The following is a 13958-nucleotide window of genomic DNA, read 5'->3' on the forward strand; positions in this document are numbered from 1 at the left end:
GGAGTTTGCACATTCTCCCCGTGTCTGTCTGGGTTTCCTCCGGGTGCCCCGGCTTCTTCCCCCACAATCCAAAGATGTGCGGGTCAGGTGGATTGGCCACGCTAAATTGCCCATAATGTTAGGTGCATTAGTCAAATGGAAATGGGTTTGGGTGGGTAACTCTTTGGAGGGTCGGTGTGGACTGGTTAGTCTGAAGGGCCTGTTTCCACACTGTAGGGAAACTAATCAAATTTGTTCACAGGATGTGTGCTACGACAGCACTTATTGCCCAAAGGGTAGGCAGGAGTCAACCACATTGCTGTGGGTCTGGAGTCATGTGTAGGCCAGACTGGGTAACAGTGGCAGATTTCATTCCCTAGTAAACCAGATAAGTTTTTGTGACAATCGTTTCATGATCAGCATGAGCCCAGATATTTATTAAATTCAAATCTCACCATCTGCCATGGTGGGATTGAAATCCATGTTCCCGAGAGCCAATGACCTGGTGTTCTGGATTGTCAATTCTGTGACCATGCCAGCACACTAACCACTCCCTTCCTTTCTATCAGTTTCTGTTACTATGTATCATCCATTCCATTGAGTAGCTACACTAAATCAGCAAAGGAAGGGCTTTCAGGAAAACTTTCCAATCAAACATCCTTTGAAGGCTTAACTTAGAGACCAGAGTCTTTGAACACCCATTCCATTTGTTAGTTGGTGTTGTCCAGAACAATTTTATTCTGTGCTAACATGTTTAATGCATTAGTCAACTCTTCAAGGTTGCTTGCACAGAACTGTATTGATTTCATCATGCAGACTTTAACAGATTTAGCTTAATTGAAAAACAGATGAGCTGCTGCACAGGGAGGGAGCCAGAGAATGCTCTGTTTGTTCCAGCCGTCATATTGCGTTGTCTGGAGGATACTGAATTCACAGTTTGATAGTCGCTGAGATTCAGTGACTACCATAAAAAAAATACAAGCAAAGATCTGCTCCCGAATAAAATAAAGAAATCAAAATCCATGTTCACTAAAATATCGGGTGTCTGGGAGATTAGAGAAAGTAAACCGACTTGCAATTTTACCCTGATAGTTAAGTACGTTGTTAACAACCCCTCGATTAGATTCCAGTCTGTAATCAGTCCTAGGTATCTATTATTTTATGTATAAACCATCTGAACCCCTTGATCAGATTCCAGTCTGTAATCAGTCCCAGATATCCATTATTCTATAGAACATAGAACAATATAGCGCAAAACACGCCCTTCGGCCCTTGATGTTGCGCCGAACTGTGAACTATTCTCAGCTCGTCCCCCTACACTATCCCATCATCATCCATGTGCTTATCCAAGGATTGTTTAAATCTCTCTAATGTGGCTGAGTTGACTACATTGGCAGGTAGGGAAACCCTTACCACTCTCTGCGTAAAGAACCTGCCTCTGACATCTGTCTTAAATCTATCACCCCTCAATTTGTAGTTATGCCCCCTCCTACACGCTGACATCATCATCCTAGGAAAAAGACTTTCACTGTCTACCCTATCTAATCCTCTGATCATCTTGTATATCTCTATCAAATCCCCTCTTAGCCTTCTTATTTCCAATGAGAATAGGTTCAAGTCTCTCAGCCTTTCCTCATAAGGCCTTCCCTCCAGACCAGGCAACATCCTGGTAAATCTCCTCTGCATAAATGCTTCCACATCCTTCCTGAAATATGGGGACCAGAACTGTACACAATATGTATAAACCATCTGAACCCCTTGATTAAATTCCAGTCTGTAATCATTTCCAGGTATCCATTTTTCTATACACACACAACCTGAAATCCTTTATTGCAAAGAGTCATAATATACTCAAAATGTTAACTATATCCTTCGCCAGCTGCAGAGCTTCTCCTGTTGTTTTGGTTTATGTCTGAAAGGGTACTGAGTAATTGCTGTGTCAATAATCCTAGTCTAACCCCTGGGTAACTGCACAACTGACTACCAATTGCTCATGGTGAACTCCTGACAGCCCTCTTGATAGCCTGTGCACACCCTAAACTACCCTCTGTCTCTCGGCCCCCAGCAGTCTAGCTCCCCCCAATCCGAGGATCCTCCTATGCCTCAGCCCAGCCTCAATAGTCCTGATCCTCCAACTCTTCATTACCATCAACCCAGCTACCTACTCCAATCTGTCACTCTACTCACGTGCTACCATCTCCACCTTATCCACTCAACATTGAGTTCTCCAATTTCAAATAACCTCCCTTCCCAGCCCCTCCCCATCCCTTCCACCCCTCCCAGCCACTCCTGGAGTCATTCCTCCCATTGACCGACCAGGTCATACCCTCTATCTGTCTTCACCTATCCTCACTTCACCACCCTGCCTCTGCCATCTGTTTTATCTGCAGCTCCCTCCCACTCCCTGTCCTGAAGAAGGGTTACACTTGAAATGTGGATTTCCCCACCTCCTAATGGTGCCTGGCTTGTTGTGTTCCTCCAGCCTCCTGCCTATCTGCCATCCTGCAATCATGGCGGATTTGTCAACTCCACTCTCCAGACTTCTCCCTAAAACAGTTGACCCCCTATAGAATGACTTCGGGATCGGTGAGACTTCCTCATCCGTCATGGTTGTACACTTACCTTGTCCAATTATCTAAAACATCAGATCTAACTGCTGCTTCATAACAAACTGTAGTAAATTTGCTACAAATGGTCATATTAGGTCACTGTGATCCCATTACAAATGTGCCTATTGTTCAATTTGAAATCCTCTGTACCAGCCAAGCCTTCAGAATTTTCTAATTAGGCCCCTAAAGCCAGACTTGCTGGTTCCTTCAAATGCTGACAATCTGAAAAAAATACACATTCCCTTGAACATGGAAATAGTGACCAGTTTCTCTTGTAATTGCTAATTCATACAAATTAGGACTGACACTCTAATGATTTTCTTGGACGTCTTGAGCTTCCATCAGCAAATTCATTAGCGACCAGGGTGATGTTTTCGAGTGTAGTGTCATTACTCAACCTCTTTCTCTTCCACCTCGCTCTGAATGTGGTGAGGAGCAGAAAATAAGACATTATAAATGCAAAAAATTCGTAACACGCAAACATTGAACATGGGAGCAAAGTGTGGATGGAGAGACCAGATACAGTAGTGCCCTTTCAGTCACAGTCCTTGAGAAGTCAGCAGTGTTAATGCATCAAGCCATTTTAATGTGGAGTATAATGGGCTGCCAAATGTATGTGTAAAATCTAAAAAGTAGGCACATTTTGAATTCCACAGCAGCAAATCATGGGGTAATGTACCCCCTCATATAAAGCCACAGTTTGCTGCATTCAAGGCTGGCTTCAACTCCATGTTAATATATGTGCACATGCTGAAACTCCAATATAGTACAGAGGGAATGCTGCACTTCCAGCTGAGACAATAAGCTGATTTCCCGTTTGGAAAAAAAAACCCTGAAAGAAGTGCGGAAACTGTAAGTCAGAGACAAAAATAGAAATTACTAGAAAAGCTCAGTTGGCAGCATCTGTGGAGAGAAATCAAAGTTAACGTTTCAGGTTGAGTGACCCTTCCTCAGAACCCTTTCCTGTTTGCTCCCTCATGTCGATGTTAAAAATCCCACAACACTAAGAGGAAGAGTTTTACCCACTGTTTTGGCAAGTATCAATCCCTTAATCAATATCACACAAACAGATGACTTTGTCATTATCACATTTGCCATACGCAAGTTGGCTGTCCCATTTCATATTGTGGGCAGAAGTGGCTACTGCAGATGCTGGAGATTAGAGTCAAGATTAGAGTGGTGCTGGAAAAGCACAGCAGGTCAGGCAGCATCCGAGGAGCAGGAAAATTGACGTTTCGGGCAAAAGCCCTTCATCAGGAATGAGGCTCATTCCAAATGAAGGGCTTTTGCCCAAAACATTGATTTTCCTGCTCCTCAGATGCTGCCTGACCTGTTGTGCTTTTCCAGCACCACTCTAAACTTGACCCATTTCATATTACACTGGAGACTATAATGTGTAAAAGATACCTCATTGACTGTAAAACTCTGGGATAATCTGACTGAAATGCTTTCTGGTTTTCTATACATTTTGGGCGGCACGGTGGCACAGTGGTTAGCACTGCTGCCTCACAGTGCCAGAGACCCGCGTTCAATTCCCGCCTCAGGCAACTGTCTGTGTGGAGCTTGCACATTCTCCCTGTGTCTGTGTGGGTTTCCTCCGGGTGCTCCAGTTTCCTCCCATAGTCCAAAAATGTGCAGGTTAGGTGAATTGGCCATGCTAAATTGCCCGTAGTGTTAGGTGAAGGGGTAAATGTAGGGAAATGAGTCTGGGTGGGTTGCTCTCCGGAGGGTCGGTGTGGACTTGTTGGGCTGAAGGGCCTGTTTCCACACTGTAAGTGATCTATCTATCTAACCCACATAACACATTTCTCAAAGAGTTTTGCTGAGCCAGATATCTTGAAATTTATTAAGAATACCACACTATTTATAGAGTTAAATCTCACAGATGTACACATAGAGTCTGGATTCTGTGCTTACTGATGTTACCATACATGACCTGCACATAGCTGATTGAAGACAATTAGCTGGCTCCATGACACAGGGACAGTGACTGGAATATTAAATGTCACAATGTCATGTTATTGTTCCAAAGGATACAAGTTCTTGTAACTACAGTACTTAGATGGCTAGTCTGGTTCAGTTTCTTGTCAAAGGTAAACTTCGAGATGTCGGTAATGGGGAAATCGGTGTTGGTGCAATTCTGGATGATCTGCTCTAGGAAGGAAATTATTAAACTGGAAAGGGTGCAAAAAATATTTACAAGGATGTTACTGAGACTGGAAGTATTGAGTTATAAGGAGAGGTTGGATAGGTCTTCCTTTCCGACATGACCATTCTTGGCCTCCTCCATTGCCACAACGAACCACACCGCAAATTGGAGGAATAACACCTCATCCTCTGCCTGGGCAGCCTACAGCCCAGAGGACTCAACGTTGTGTTCTCCAATTTCAAATAACCTCCTTTCCCATCCTCCAACGCCTTTCCCAGACCCTCCCCATCCCTTCCTTCCCTCCCAGACACCTACCAGATTCATTCCTCCCATTGACCAACCAGGTTATACCCTCTACCTGTCTTCACCTATTCCCATTTGACCACAAAGTTCTCGTAACTACAGTACTTATGTGGCTAGTCTGGTTCAGTTTCTTGTAAAAGGCAAATTTCGGGATGTTAGTAACGGGGAAATTGGTGATAATGCAATTCTGGCTGATCTGCTCTAGGAAGGATGTTATTAAACTGGAAAGGGTGCAAAAAATATTTACAAGGATGTTACCGAGACTGGAAGTATTGAGTTATAAGGAAAGCTTGGATACGCTGGGACATTTTTTCCTCGAGAGTTGAGAGGTGACATTATCGAGGTTTATAAAATCATGGGGGATATTGGTAAAGTGAATAGCAAAGGTCTATTCCTCAGGGCAGGGCAGTTCAAAACTAGAGGACACAGGTTTAAGGAAACATTGAAAAGGTACCTGGGGAGCAACTTTTTCATACAGAGAGTGGTGCCTGTGTGAGGTGGAACCTCTGCTGTATTAAATAGGATTTACACCGAAATCATGACAGGCAAAGACCATTTCCAACGAGAGAATCTACCCATGTCTCCTTAATGTTCAATGGTATTGGAGTTACAGAATCATGGGGTATACAACACAGAAACATGCCCTTCGGATCAAATCAACCAGGTTTCCTTAACTGAACTAATCCCTTTTGTCTGCGTTCGGCTCATATCCCCCCAAACCTTTCCTATCCATGTACATGTCCAAATTCTTTTAAATTTTGTACTTTTACTAGCCTCAACCCCTTCCTCCAGCAGCTCTTTCTATACATGCATCACCCTCTGTGTGGCGTTTGCACATTCTGCCAGGGTTTGCGTGGGCTTCGTCCAGGTGCTCTGGTTTCCTCCCACAGTCAACCAATGTATAGGTTAGGTCGATCAGCCATGGGAAATGCAGGGTTACAGGGTTAGGGTAGGTCTGCGTGGGATGCTCTTTGGAAGGTCACTGTAGACTCAAAGGGTTGAATGGCCTGCTTCTAACTGTAAGCATTCTATGAAATGCAACAGCTTAAAAATGTTGATTAAACTCTGCAGCAATTATAACACTGAAGTTTAGTTCTAAATTCATGTGGTACTAAAATAAAAACAGGTATCAATTCTGGTCTGTTATAAACTAATTATCGTCACTCTTGTATTCCTAAAAAAAGAGCTTTCACAACTCTTCTGCTGTGAATTTGTTTTTCTATTTTCAATTATGCATATCGTCAGACTATTCACATGACAATGACAGCCTAGTTTCAATAGCTGTCTCTCTCTCTCTCTCTCTCTCTTTCTGTCTTTCTCTCTTTTTTCTATGTTGAGATTTTGCTATCTCATGCTGCCTCTACTCCTTCCTGTCTCTCTCTCTCACTTTCTCTACCTTCTCTCTCATGATGTGGAGGTGCTCAATTACTTCATTCTGGCATTGCCTTTAGTTTTGGATGAATGCCAGGGAATTGTTTACAGGGAGTATGGAACTCCGAAAGAGGAATGAGCATAAAAGGAAACCCAGTGGATGTTTTCAGGAAACAGTTTCACTCTTTAAACAAATCAAAAGTGAAACCAATCAAAATACTTTTCTTTTCTGAACTCTGCAATTTCCCCTTGTTTTCTGTCTCCAACTTGCTTTTAAAAAAGGTGAGTTGTGACAGAAGACGTACAGGAAACTATCTTCTCCAAAGCATCATTAAACTTACACATGATTGGGTGATTTCACGTGGATGGAATGAGATAGGTGGATGGATGGTTACTGCCTGTGAAGGTGCTGTGGATCAATAGATGAGCAAGCTGGAGGGGCCCAGGTCAGGCCCTTACAGTCCGATTGCAATTTTTACTCGGCAGCCTGGCCAGGCAGTGAGGAAGCAATCCAAGGCTAGCAGCAGCCCAAAGCAACCAGAAGACATCGGAGCAGAAATTCGGCCATTCAGCCCACTGAGTCTGTTCCACCATTCAATCATGGCTGATAAGTTTCTCAATCCCATTCTCCTACTTTCTCCCCATAACCCCTGATCCCCTTGATCCTCGAGAACCTATCTATTCAGTCTCAAACATACTCAATGACCTGGCCTCCATAGCCTTCTGTGACAATGAATTCCATAGATTCACCACTCTCTGGCTGAAGACGTTTCTCCTTATCCCTGCTTTAAGAGGTCTTCCTTTACTCTAAGGCAGTACCCTCGGGTCCTAGTCTCTCCGACCAATGGAAACATCTTCCCAACATCCACTCCATCCACGCCATTCAGTATTCTGTAATTTTCCATTAGATCCCCCCCCCTTATCCTTCTAAACTCAATCAAGTATAAACCTGGAGTCCTCAAACATTCCTCGTGTGTTCAGCCTTTCTTTTTTGGGGCCATTCTCATGAACCTCCTCTGAACATGTTCCAGGGCTAGTACACCCTTCCTGAGATATGAAGCCAAAGAGACCATTTAAATAGTTTTATCTGATCATTTGATAGCATAGAATCACTGAAAGATAAAGCACATATTTTGTCGAACCTTTTCATTTTACACTTATCAGGACAATTTGCCAGAAATATTGAAGTCAAGGAAAATCAATATTTGTACTGTACAAGAGAGAGAGCTGATTCATCGGCCAAGGGACTCTTGATTGGTGGAGGTGCTGCCATGAAGGATGCCTCAGTTAGCGATGGCGATGGCAGTGGAGATTTTCACTTTGCCACTCTTGTGGCACCTCCAATGGATTCCACAAGTGAAAAATTTCGACCTCCCCTCAGGTCTTAGGAGGTTCAGGTTCACAGTTCTTGGAAATCTGCCTCACAAATAGACAGGGTGGTGAAGAAGGCATTTAGCACACTTGTCTTCATTGCTCAGACCATTGAGTGTAGGAGTCGGATGTCATGTTGAGATTGTACAGGATGTTGATGAAGCCACTTTTGGAGTGATTTGTAGAATTCTAGTCGCCCTGATGTAGGAAGAGTTTTATTAAATTGGTGAGAGTTCAAAAAAGATTTACCAGGATATCACTGTGACTGGAGAGCTTGAGTTTGAAGGAGAGGCTGGACAGGCTGGGACTTTTTTCACTGGAGCGGAGGAGCTGGAGGGGGTGGCACAGTGGTTCAGTGATCAGCATTGCTGCCTCACAGCACCAGGGACCCAGGTTCGATTCCAGCCTTTGGCAACTGTCTGTGTGGACTTTGCACATTCTCACTGTGGTTGTGTAGGTTTCCTTCCACAATCCAAAGATGTGCAGGTGAGGTGAATTGGCCATGCTAAATTGCCAGTCGTGTTAGGTGCATTAGACAGGGGTAAATGTAGGGTAGGGGAATGGGTCTGTCTGGGTTACTCTTCAGAGGTCAGTGTGAACTTATTGGGCCAAATGGCTTGTTTCTATAGTGGAGGGAATGGAATCTAATCTAATCTTAGGTTGACGAGTGACCTTATCAAGGATGAGAAAATCATGAGGGGCATAGATAAGGTGAATAGCAGAGGGTTTTCCCTAGGGTGGGGGAATTCAAAACTAGAGGACATATTTTTGAGGTGAAAGGAGAAAGATTTTAAAAGCGACCTGAGGGGCAACTTTTTCACACAGAGGGTGGTTCTCATGTGGAACGAACTGCCAGAGGAAGTGGTATATGCAGGTACAGTTAGGACATGTAAGAGACATTTGGACAGATATATGGATAGGAAAGGTTTAGAGGGATGTGGGCTAAACACAGGTAAATGGGAATAGTTTAGTTTGGGAAACTTAGACAGGCTAGACTGAAGGGTTTGTTTCTGTGCTGTATGACTCTATGACTCTCATGTCTAGTATAAGGCATAATTCTTGGGATGTTAATTCCTAGCAACTGACCTTGCAGCTTGCAGACAGGACAGTGCTCCCTTGCTTGTATTGACTTTTAATCCAGAACAGCCCTTGGTCTTGGTCTACCATGGAGCATCAGACGCTTGGCACCAAATACAACACAGGCTGGTTTTCCAAGTTACTGGTTGTTTTGTTGTTACATGATTATCTTTGTAACCCTCTCTCCACCAAGGAAAACTTGGCTGAACCCAGTTGGAAAGGACAACGTTCACAATTGATTGCTACTAGAATGAACAAATTAACATGATTTTAACTCAACATAACTGGAATAATTACTGGAAGCCAGCTGGTACCCTCACTAGTTGGTTTTAACCGGGACCATTTGAAGCTTACTGGAACCAGTTGACTGCAACTAGAACAAAAATTGCTGAAGAAACTCAGGCAGCAAGGAGAGAGTGGAGGCAATGGTTCGAATCCCGTGACCCTTCAAAGCTCATTGAATGGTTCTGGCTGTACAAAACTGGGGAGAACCAAGACTTAAGGTGGGAGACCATTTACAATTTCATCCGCTCAGTTGACTTCAACTGGAAGCATTTTAAGTGGAGCCAGCTGCTTTTTACTGGACCATAAAAACTGGAACTAATCAGAGTTAAGTGGAGCCAGTTGAGACATAGACAATTCAACGATTCCTTTCACTGGAAACTGGACAAGCCGAAGCTAAAGAGATTGGCGTAAGCCAGAAACCGCCTGTGTAAATGTGCGAGACAAACAGCATTGCCATTCCGTTGAATATTTTCACATCATATTTGCAGCATCATATTGTTACAAAGAGAACAATTATATTTGTCTCCAGTCATCACATATACATTGACAAGGTGCAAGTTTTTTTTAAAGCTTTAAAACAGGATGTTACATGGGACGTAACTGTCTTAAAGGTGCACTACCAGTCTGTTTTGGAATGTAGACAGCAGACGCATAAACCGAACACTGGAATGAACAAAGAAATGAGCAGTGTAAATGCAAAATGGGAGATATCCTCTTGCTGCCTGAACAACTTTCCCTTTGCCTGCCATCTTTGAAACTCCTTTCCCCTGGGCCCACCTCCTTCCCAAGGCTTCTCCCCACTTCCGGATGTTTCTCTCCTGCTTCCTGATGCTCGATGCCTCTCGGATTTCCCAATGCCTCTGCATGGCCTCTACATCAAGTACAAATAGACCAGCGAGCAATAGAATTGATGGTGCGGTAATTATCCTCGTAATTAATCTTCAAAACAATTGATAATCCATCACTGTTAGTTTCAGAAAGAGGTTACATGATAGCTGCATCACTAATGACTTGCCTTTCAATGAGGTAGAAAGACTGAATAACCTCAAATCGAGCCTGCAGTTAAATTGAGCCTCTATTTTCTTCCAGTTTTGCATGCAGCATATTGAATATATCTCTGATTTTACTTATAGGTCAAGCTGTCAGGTAGTTTTCAGAAACCAGAGAGAGTGCAGAAAAAGGCACACAGGAAGAATTCATTATCTGTCGTGCGCTTGGCTGGGTGTCCCAAGAACTGAAGAGAAGACAGTGTTATTTCAGGAAGCACAGAGGATATGGAAGGTCAGTTTGGTGCTTCTCTGCTGTTTTGGAAGGGCACGACTAATTTCAAACTTTTCTCTTATTTCATAACCCATTTCACCTGGAAGAAGAGGAGCCTTTTCATAAAGTGCTTGAGAAAATGAACAATACCCGAGAAAATTCAGGACTTCGAGAGATGAATAATGTAAATATAATGTTAAGTTCATTATTTCGATTAACTGCTGCAATGTGACATTTTTGCACTTGAGCTATATTTAGTTTTTGGCCCCTGAACTGTTTACTTGGCTTTTGCTTCAGGTTTCCTGTTTCTTATTTTGCAATAAAATTTGAAACTTAAAGTGCAATCTAATTATATTTCACTGGCTCTCAGTGCACACAATATCATTGGCAATTTATTTTCAATTATTAGTAGTTTTTAAATGATTTGATTTTGAACTGAGTTTGAATGTGTAGTATACACTAAGAATACAACAGAATACAGTGAAAACCTTTCATTTGTCACCATGGTATGGGACTATTTTGAATCATTTAAGAATAAGGAAAGAATGAAAGCTTGAACAGAGTCCATCAGAGCTGAGGCAGCCCATTACCATCAATGGATAGTGCCTGCAACACCATCCCTCTGTCACCACTTTGCCGCTATCTTTATTTGCAGATACATTCCATTTTGTTAAAAAAAACACACACAATTTGTGGTCACAGTCAGTCAGTGTGGCATTTTATAAATTCCTGCTTTCAGAACAATACCAGCCTGATGTAAAACTCAGAGACAGATTCTGAATGAGGTCTCAAACCTACAACTCAGTGTCTGACCTGAGCTGTCACCTTTTGTATCTTTGCGTGACTGAAGTTTGGAAAGTTAGGCAGACCCTGATAAAACCTTTGATTATCTCGGGATAAGCAGATTCTGAATTTGCATCTTGATCAATCGAAACTTGCATCTTCTTTCTAACAGAGTTCTCCATCGGCCATTTCAGGTTTTGTCATTCCTCTTACACCAATTGTATGACCCTTTAATCTCTTCGCCTATAAACTCTGGGCGAGTGTGCCCTCTCTTACTGCACCTGACGATGGACCGTTGCTCTGAAAGTTTGTGATTTCAAAAAAACCTGTAGGGCTATAACCTGATGTGTGATTTTTGACTTTGTCCACTCCAATCCAACACCGGCACCTCCACATCATGAAGCCACTCAACATCAAAGTCGCCGACCCTCAGGCGCCATCTTTTTGCCACTGGGCCTACCTGGCTGATGCTCCCTCTGCCAATGTAGCAGCCACTGATTTCTGGTCCTGTGCTTGTTCTGGAAAAGTAAGTAAGGGCTCACTCCCCTCCAATGCTCAGCCCGCTCAAGGTCCCTGCACTGGGCTCTCACCCCTGCCGGTGCTTACCAAGGCTCTAAAAAAGAAAACGGAAAAGAAAAAGAAAAAGAAAAAGCAGTCAGAGCAGATGAGGTCCTGTACAGGAACTGCCGCCATCTTGGACCGACATGAAGTGAGGACCAATGAGTGGAATGACGAATTAATTGACTTGATTTTCCCTTTTTACAAATATTTTTGCACACTTGCCTGCAGGTGACCTCCACATTTTCACAGATCGCCTTTTGACTGCTTGACCCAAAGGGGACACCTTTGCCTCATATTCTGCAGACAGTCGGACTATTCCTGAGAGGTTTCAGAATGAGTTTAAATGATTTGAGTGGCTCAGTGAGTGAGTGAGGAGGCTAGCAACTTAGGCTGTGTGCTTGAGTTAATAGCCCCTCTCAGTACCTGCTTACAATCACACCATGGAAACTCTGAGAAGCGACTGATATGCTCAAATACAAGGTATCCTGAGGCCACAAAATTCAAATGTACAGTTATCAATGAGAAGGACAGCGAGAGATTTCAGCAGCACACAATGATGCAATGGACAGATGTGTGATGAATGAAATTTCAAGCTGGGAAAGTGATCTGTTTTGCTCAATTATTGGGGACAAGTCACTTGAAATAAACAGTGTAATTATAAAGAGGGCATCGCTACCTTGGGTAGACAGGAGTCCAAGTTAAATTTAATAAACAATTTGAAATTAAAATCTAATAGTGATCGCAAGACTGTTGTGAATTCTTGGTAAAACCATTCGTGCTTTACTGGGGGTGACATGGTGGCTCAGTGGTTAGCACTGCTGCCTCACAGCACCAAAGACCCAGGTTCAATTCCAGCCTCGGGCGACTGTCTGTGTGGAGTTTGCACATTCTCCCTGTGTCTGCATGAGTTTCCTGCAGATGCTCTGGTTTCATCCTGCAGTCCAAAGATGTGCAGATTAAGTGGATTGGCCATGCTAAGTTGCCTTTGGTACCCAGGAATGTGCAGGCTGGATGGGTTAGCCATGGCAATTACAGGCTAGATCTGGGTGGGGTGCTCTTTAGAGGGTTGGTATGGGCTGAATGGCCTGCTTTCACACTGTAGGGGTTCTATGAATGTACTTTAGGAGAAGAAATTGCTTTCTTTGTCCTCGTGTTATCAACATGGGACTCCACAACAATGTGGCTGACTCTTAATAGCCCTCTAGGCCATTAGGGACGGGCAATAAATGCTGACTTAGCGTTGTGACACCCAAGTCGTGTGAATTTTTTTTGTTTTCTGCTGGACTGCACGCACACCCCAAAATCCCACGGTGGCTCAGCGGTTGGCAGTGCTGCCTCACAGCACCAGGCACACGGCTTTGACTCCATCATTGTGGCAGCTTTCTGTATGGAGTTTGCACATTCTCCCCTGTGTCTGCGTGGGTTTCCTCCCACAGTCTAAAGATGTGCAGGTTAGGGTGTATTGGCAAAGCTAAATTGTCCCATAATGTTCAGGGCTTTGTAGGTTTGGTGCATTAGTCAGGGTAAGTATCGAGTAGAAGGAATGGGTCTGGGTGAATTACTCTTTGGAGGGTCAGTTGTGACTTGTTGGGCCGAAGGGCCTGTTTCCACACTGTAGGGATTCTCTGATTCTATGAAAAATTATCTTTAATGATGTCTGATCAAGTTGAGAAGGCCACAATGAGGAGTAGTGTATTAAAGCAATGAAGTCAACCTCAAACATGACAAGGTACCACTTTAGACCCGGCCTTTGAGTTCGGTCTTAAAATTGGGGAACTCCAGATTCAGCCTCAGTGGAATTCAATAGAGATTTACCAGAGCAGTGGCAAGGATGAGGGACTTTTCTATGAGATTAGAGAAGTCGTTGTCTTTATGGTAGAGAAGCTTATGGGGAGGCTTGATAGATGTTTTGAAAAATCATGAATGGCTTCAGTTAAATAAAGAAATAAAATATGTTTCCAATTGCAAAAGAATCAATCGCTAAATGTTGGGTGCTTGGCAAAAGGATAAGAGGATTTATATTTCTTTTACTCATGAGTTATTTGGATCTGAGTTACCCCTCTCTGGAATGGTGATACGGCCCATTAAAATGTAACTTTTAACCACGAGTTGAATGAGTGTTTGAAATGATGTTTACAGGTTTACATAGAAAAGGGAATTGAGTAGGATTGATTAATAACTTTAAAATAAGTGGCATGGGTAATAATATG

The sequence above is a fragment of the Chiloscyllium plagiosum genome, unplaced genomic scaffold (genome assembly GCF_037043375.1).
Source record: "Chiloscyllium plagiosum isolate Xiang-an unplaced genomic scaffold, Cpla_swu_hap1 HiC_scaffold_3, whole genome shotgun sequence".
NCBI lineage: Eukaryota > Metazoa > Chordata > Chondrichthyes > Orectolobiformes > Hemiscylliidae > Chiloscyllium > Chiloscyllium plagiosum.